Consider the following 7,320-nt stretch of genomic DNA (forward strand, 5'->3'; position numbering starts at 1 on the left):
AGTGATTTTATAATTTTACATTTTACTCTCAGCAATTTCTGAGGGCTCTGGTTGCTTCACACCCTCCTCTCAACATTTTCCGTCATCAATTTTTTTAAAATATATTTTAGCCATTAGAATGGTATCTCACAGGTTTTATTTTGTTTTCAGAAGTGCGTATTTACTTATTTTGGAAACAATCTCCAACTTAAGAAAAGTTGCAGGTAAAGTACAAAGTACATTAGCCCACCTGAACCAGTTGAGAGTAGTTGCCAGTATCATGTTCTTTACTCCCAAACAGTATTCTGTACAGAAAAGGATATCTTCCCGCTTAATCACACCTTCGTCAAAATCAGCAAGTTTGCATTATTACATTACTACTATTTAATCCTTTTATCCCATTTAAATTTTACCAATTGTCCCAATAACGTTCACATACGTACATTGCATTTGTTTGTCACATCTCTTGAGTGTCCTTCAGACTGGAACAGTTCCTCAGTCTTTCCTTGATTTTCGTGACCTTGACAATTCTGAAGATTACAGAATGGTTATTCTGTAGAACGTCCCTCAGTTAGATTCAGCTAATGAATCCTTGACAGGAGGATTGCAGAAGTGATGTTGTGTGTGTTTTTCTCATTGCATCCCGTCAGGTGGCTTTGACTTCCATTTGTCCCATTACTAGAGATGCTATCTCTGCTCATCTGATTAAGATGATGTCTGCCACGCTTCTCCACTGTAAGGTTACTTTTTCCCTTTGTAATTAATAAGTGCTTTATGAGTAGGTAATTTCAGACTATGTAAATATCTGTTCCTCGTCTAACTTTCAACTCATTCACATATTTATTTATTTCAAATGTGGATTTATGGATTCTTGTTTTATTCAATGGCTTCTAATTCATTACTATTATTTATTTTGATGTCATACTGTCCCAGATTTTGCCAGTGGGAGCCCATCCAAGCTGGATTCTCTGTCCTTTGACGGATCACCACCATTCTTTGGAGATTTACTTATTTTCTGGCACAAAATGTTCCAGGCTTATTTTGTACATTCCCTACCCCAGTCCTCAGATCATTCATGTAGTCAAAAAGCCTTGATTCTTTTGGTTGAGAATGTTTTTCAGAAGTCAAGATTAGGCCTTTATATGTGCTCATTGCCATTAGGATGTTGACGCTTTTGAGCCTTGTCTGTGATCAGAGCTAGAAATTATATGGGTGCGTGTGTCTACGGATATATATATCCACATATATACATATATTCATGGACATATATACAGGTATATATGTACATACATACACATATTACATCTGTATTTATGTGTTTACTTATGTATATTGAAAGCCATTGATTCACATGAATTCCAATACTACTGGTTCATTCTAGTTTCCTGCTCTTATATTTGTAAACTCCCTTTTCTGACCATAAGAAACATAATACCCACTATCATTAATATACTTTCTGCTATTTGTTTTCTATTTGTCGTATTCATTCTCTGTTCCTCTGTACCTCTGTTCCTGCCTTCTTTTGGGTTATCTGAACATTTTATAGTATTCTACTTTGATTTCTCTGATGGCTTTTTAGCTATATAGCTTACATTATTTCTAGTACTTGCTCTAAAGATTTCAGTATACGTCTTCAACTTGTCACAATCTACTTAGGGTTTATATTGTACTACTTTACATAAAATGTAGCAGACAACACAGTTATAATTTGCAGTATGCAGTCATATGACTTTTCAAGAAGTTAAGAAAACAAAAGAAAATATGTACATACCCTTATATTTACCCAAATACTTACCATTTCCTGTGGTCTTTATTGCATCCACTGAATCCAAGTTACCATCTGGTGTCATTCCCCTTCCACCTGAAAAATTCCCTTTAGTACTGCCATAAGAAATACTAAATATACAAGTCTGCTGGGGATACATAGTCTCAACTTTTATCTGAAAATATCTTTTTTTTTTTTTTTTGTGCTGCACCGCGTGGCACGTGGGATCTTAGTTCCCCAACCAGGGATCGAACCCACTCCCCCTGCATTAGAAGTTCAGAGTCTTAATCACTGGACCGCCAGGGAAGTCCCAATCTGAAAATATCCTTATTTGCCTTCGTTTTTTGAAAGATAACTTTGCTACACATAAAATTCTGGGTTAACAGTTTTATTTATTTCAGTACTTAAGGACATTATTCAATTGCTGTCAAGGGTTGGGCTCCCTGGGAGACAGACTCTGAAATGGAGCTTATCCAGCAGTTTGTTTACTAAGGAGTTTCCTTGGTATCAAAAGCTTGCAAAGGGGAAGGAAGCAAGAGTAGCGAAAAGGAAAAGTTGGGCTGTGATGCACGCCCTGTAACAGCCTCAGCTGACCCTCTGGGGGAGATCTGGAGCAGGGATGGCTCTTTGGATTGTCTTGTATTTCACCAAGATGGTCAGTTCTTTATACTCCTGCATTGATCAGTCACTGGCTGAAGGCATTCCAGGAAGGGACATGACCTTGAGCGAGGCAGCTCTCTACAGCTGAGGCAAAGCCTGAAAGAGGCTGACAACAGAAGGCTGTCTGCTAACAGCGCTCCTCGCAGCTGGGGCAACAAGGTTTTCACTGAGGGAATCTGGGTGTGCATCACGTTCTTCTGGCCTCCATTGTTTCCGATGAGAAGTCTGCCATCATTTGTATTATTGTTTCTCTTTATGTAACGTATAGGTTTTATTTTCTCCTGGCTCCTTTCTCTTCAGATTTCAGCAGTGTGTCATGGGTCTAGTGTAGTTTTCTTTGTATTTCTTCTGCTTGTGGTTCACTGATCTCCTTGGATCCATAAGTTAGTGTTTCTAAAGTTGGAGGTTTTCAGCCATGATTTCTTGAAATATTTTTTCTTCCCTCTTCTCTTTTACTCCATCTGGCACTCTCGTTACATGGATTTGACTGCTTGGTATTGTCCTACAGCTCTCTGAGGATCTATTTATTTTTCTTCTATACTTCCTCTCCTTTTTCTTGAATTTGGACAATTAGTCTTCAGAGAGTTCATTTTTAATATCTTCACCCAGATTTTATCATTGTCATCTGTGGGAAACCAACCAGGCTAATCCCCCACTACCAGGAGCCGAATTTCCCAGTATTACTATTTTGCTCCATGCTGGAATCACACCCCCTTCCCCATCCCAGTTTTCTTTGTTAGTAGAACAGAAATTGTATTAAAATGTCCATCCTCCTCCCATGTATCTCTGGGGGCAAATCCTGATTTGTCTATGCCAGTGCTGTAATTCATTTCCCCTGCTTCAATGATATGTTTAGGAAGGGTCATCTCTCAGTCAGGAAACTAGAAGCTACTCTTTGCAGGCTAGATATAAAGGGTTCTAATACAGGGAACTGGTGGTTTACCCAGAAAAAAGGCCTAAGGGAGCAGTGGTCAGATAAATCACAACTGACCTTCTCAACTTGAAGCACTCACAACTCACCTTGAGGTTTCTCCGAGTATCACATCCGCTCACCGTTCTGGCTAAAACAGACGGAGCATAATGGCCTCTCCGTCGCTCTGACTCAAGGGTGCCTCCTGTCCACATGCTCTAGTCTGGAACCATACGCTCAAGGGGATTCTAGCAAATGTCGCTCCTGCCTTCTCCTCTTCAGAGCAAAGGAGACCTTAGAAGGGGTGGTGACAAGGCCAAGTCAACAACGGGTAATCCAGCACGTGTGCCAAATCAGCGGCGGCGCGGGAGGCGAAGGGAGCTGGAGAGCTTCTGATAAAGATTTATTTGCTGATAAACTAAAGAAAACAAAGACTCACAGTAAGAACAGTCTCTCTTCGTTTTCCACTGGATTTTTTTCCCATGTGACTCTTGGAACCAAAGACTCGATCTTATGATCATGAGAGGAGCCAGTTGAGATGCAGGCAGACAGCATCTGTGTGAAGCTTGTCCAATCTGAATTTCTTTTATGTGAGAATAAATGTTATTATTTAAGTCATGTTCAATTGTTTTTTTTCTGTTAATTGTAACAGATGTAACACATTACTTAGATCATGGAGGTAAATCCCAGAAGAAAGCATTTACAGGAGTGAAAATGGGAGCCTTGATAGAACAAGACCAGGGGTAATGAGATGTGGTACAGAGCACATTGGTTTTTATTCTATGCCTTATGCTATTTCACATCACAAAGAGGATATATGTACTTGGACAAAAAATTGAATTAGAAAAGGGACAGTCTGACATCTCATATCCATCTCCACATTGTGCTTTTCTCGATTTACTCTGACCTATAGAACAAAAAGAAACGGCAGCTAAATGCAACCGTTCATCCTTGCTCTTATTTCAGGCGATCATCAATTCCAGCTGCCCGCTGAGGAGCTTCCTAAGTGAATTCCATTCTCATCCCCCTTGATCTACTACCTGTCACCAAAATCATCATTCCTCGGGGCAAATATGATCACATCCCTCTCCTGCTTAAAATCCTTAATCGAGGGACTTCCCTGGTGGTCCAGTGGGTAAGACTCTGCGCTCCCAATGCAGGTGGCGGGGGTTCGATCCCTGGTCGGGGAACTAGATCCCGCATGCATGCCACAACTAAGAGTCTGCATGCCACAACTAAGAGCCCGCATGCCGCAACTAAGAAGTCCGCATGCCACAACTAAGACCTGGTGCAGCCTAAATAAATAATAAATAAATATTTTTAAAAATCCTGCTCTCACTAGGGTTGTCGCAAGGGGCTCTGAGGAAAGCCAGTTTGGGGGGTGTCTTGCTCTCGCTGAGGGGGCACCTCGGGAATGATGGAGGAAGGAGATAATCGCAGCACCAACCTGCCGGCCGCGGGGACTGCAAGTCTGGAAGAGCAGCTGCAAGGATGAGGAGAAGCGATGCTGATGGCAGATAAAGTCCTCCGATGGGAAAAGGCCTGGTTTCCACCTGCCATCATGGGTGTGGTTTCTTTGGAGTTTCTGCCTATCTACTATCTAGATCCATCCGTTCTGTCAGGTGTTTCCTGTTTTGTTATGTTTCTGTGCTTGGCTGACTACCTTGTTCCCATTCTAGCGCCCAGAATTTTTGGCTCCAATAAATGGACCACTGAGCAACAGCAGAGATCCCATGAAATCTGCAGCAATCTAGTAAAAACGACGCAGAGCTGTGGGCTGCTGGAAACGCCTCTTTACGCTAAAGGAAGAAAAGCCTAAAATGTACTTCATGACCGTGATCATTTCTCTTGCTGTGGTTGCTTGGGTGGGACAGCAAGTCCACAACCTCTTTCTCACACACCTGAGAGTGACTTTCTTACTCTTGCTTCCTGGACTAAACCAACATGGAATCATTTGGAAGTACATTGGAATGGCCAAAAGAGAGATAAACAAGCTTCTCAAACAAAAAGAAAAGAAAAATGAATAATGCATCTGCTTTATCCAGTGTGATTAACGGCATATACGTGGTCCTTGGGGACAGTGTCTGTTATGCTGTCTGGATACTAAAACGTTACAGAAGTAGCTCTTTGCTGTCCCTCATTCTGCCCTTAGTTAGTAGAAATTCCGACTTGCCAAGTAAGGCTGTATGCCCAGTGTCTTCATGGGTATGTTCTCATCAGCTGGCCTTATATGGACAACTCATTCATCATTACCACCTGTCTTGGTTTTTCTCACCCAGGGTTAATTGAACTCTTATTTTTAAAATAATACAGTGGTGAACGTCATCCTTTAGTACAGTTAACAGTGGCTTGGGATAACCGTTCAAGTTGATCTTTGCTTTAGCTGGATACAAGAGAGTGGTCTGTGACTACAGGAAGCTGGTTCTACTGTCTGCTTCCACAGTCTGCTTAAACAACTGTCTGGCTTCATGAATATACAAACCAAGTTTACCACTTCTGATGAAGAGACCGATTAAGATTCACTCCTCATTCTGTCTTGATACCGTGGGAGAAGAATCCTCGTGGAATAAAATGAACCTAATTCCATGGCCTAGTATGTGTTGGCTTCTCCCTTGTGCAGAATTTAGCAATTTGTTGGAAACATTGATCCTTCCTCCCAAATGGGGAATCTGACAGGCTTAGAACTCTTGTTCCCTTGCACTTAAACTTGAACTTAGTACATCCTTAAAGACTTTTTACTAGCAGGCTTACACGAGATGGTATTTAGGATTTTTAGCATACTTTTAATTTCAGATTTTCAGCTAACTGAAACTAAAGTACATAATAAGTTAAGAGTCATGTCTATGGCCTTCACTCCAAGACCAGCCAATACAGAACAAAACTCATCCCGTGTTTAGTTCAGTAGAAAATCCTACTAGTTTTTCAAGACCAGAATAAGCCTTTAAAGGTAAGCCTCAAGATTCTCATTTTATGGTAACACTGGCCGCTTTTGTCCCCATAGATGGAGTCGTTGAAATCTGTAGGAATGAACCTCCGAGGGCTGGAAGCGTGACATATTTGGGAACAATTCTTAAACTGATGAACTAGCTGTAATATAGTTTTGTGAATTGATTGCACGGATGTTGTAAAATCTGGACCTTGTGGTATATCTGTTCCTAGATAAGTGCTGTTTTCTCCCCTTCAATATTGCTGTAAACAGTGGCACCCAGGGAGCATATGTTTGACTTTCCTTTTTTAATGTTTCGTATACAAACTACCATGATTTACATGTGTTTCCTCCCTGTAAATAAACTTGTCTTCCTATCTGGATTTTTGTGTGTATGTGTGCTCTACCAATTAACTACTTCTGCAGTTTTAATCCTGTATTATTTCTTCTACTTTGTTTTGTGTAAAAGGGGAAAAATAAAAAAGCTGGAATCCCCCCACCCCCCCAAAAAAAATCCTTAATCTGGATAACCAGCAAGGACCTACTGTATAGCACAGGGAACTCTGCTCAATGTTATGTGGCAGCCTGGATGGGAGGGGAGTCTGGGGGAGAATGGATACATGTATGTGTAGGGCTGAGTCGCTTTGCTGTGCACCTGAAACGATCACAACATTGTTAATCAGCTATACTCCAATATAAAATTAAAAGTTACAAAAAATCCTTAATCGGACTCACACTGTCTCTACCAGATGATGTCCGAATTCTATAATATGGCATCCAAGACTCTTCATGATTTGGCCCCTAACACTCTCATGTACATATTCCAGTTATTCTGAAAATTTTACTTTTCTTCACACACGCCATGTTCTCTCAGACTTCCATTCCTTTGCATACACTGGTTCTTTGGTTTGGAAGGTCCTTCCTAACTAACTCCTTTTACAGCTACCTCTTGTGTGAAGATTTCTTAGCACTACCTTCCCCCACAGTCCTTCTGCAATCTTTTCTTCCCAGTCTGTCATGAATACCTATAGCCTCCATCAGCACCAGTTAGATTACAGATCAAAAGTCACTTACTGGGAA

General features: G+C 40.9%; 1 pseudogene; it reads left to right on the forward strand.

Annotated features, from left to right (window-relative positions):
- Window positions 1–4,728: 4,728 nt before the first annotated feature.
- Window positions 4,729–5,341, forward strand: LOC115839959 (ADP-ribosylation factor-like protein 6-interacting protein 1 pseudogene; annotated as a pseudogene).
- The last annotated feature ends 1,979 nt before the right edge of the window (window positions 5,342–7,320 follow it).

The sequence above is a fragment of the Globicephala melas genome, chromosome 2 (assembly GCF_963455315.2).
Source record: "Globicephala melas chromosome 2, mGloMel1.2, whole genome shotgun sequence".
Lineage (NCBI taxonomy): Eukaryota > Metazoa > Chordata > Mammalia > Artiodactyla > Delphinidae > Globicephala > Globicephala melas.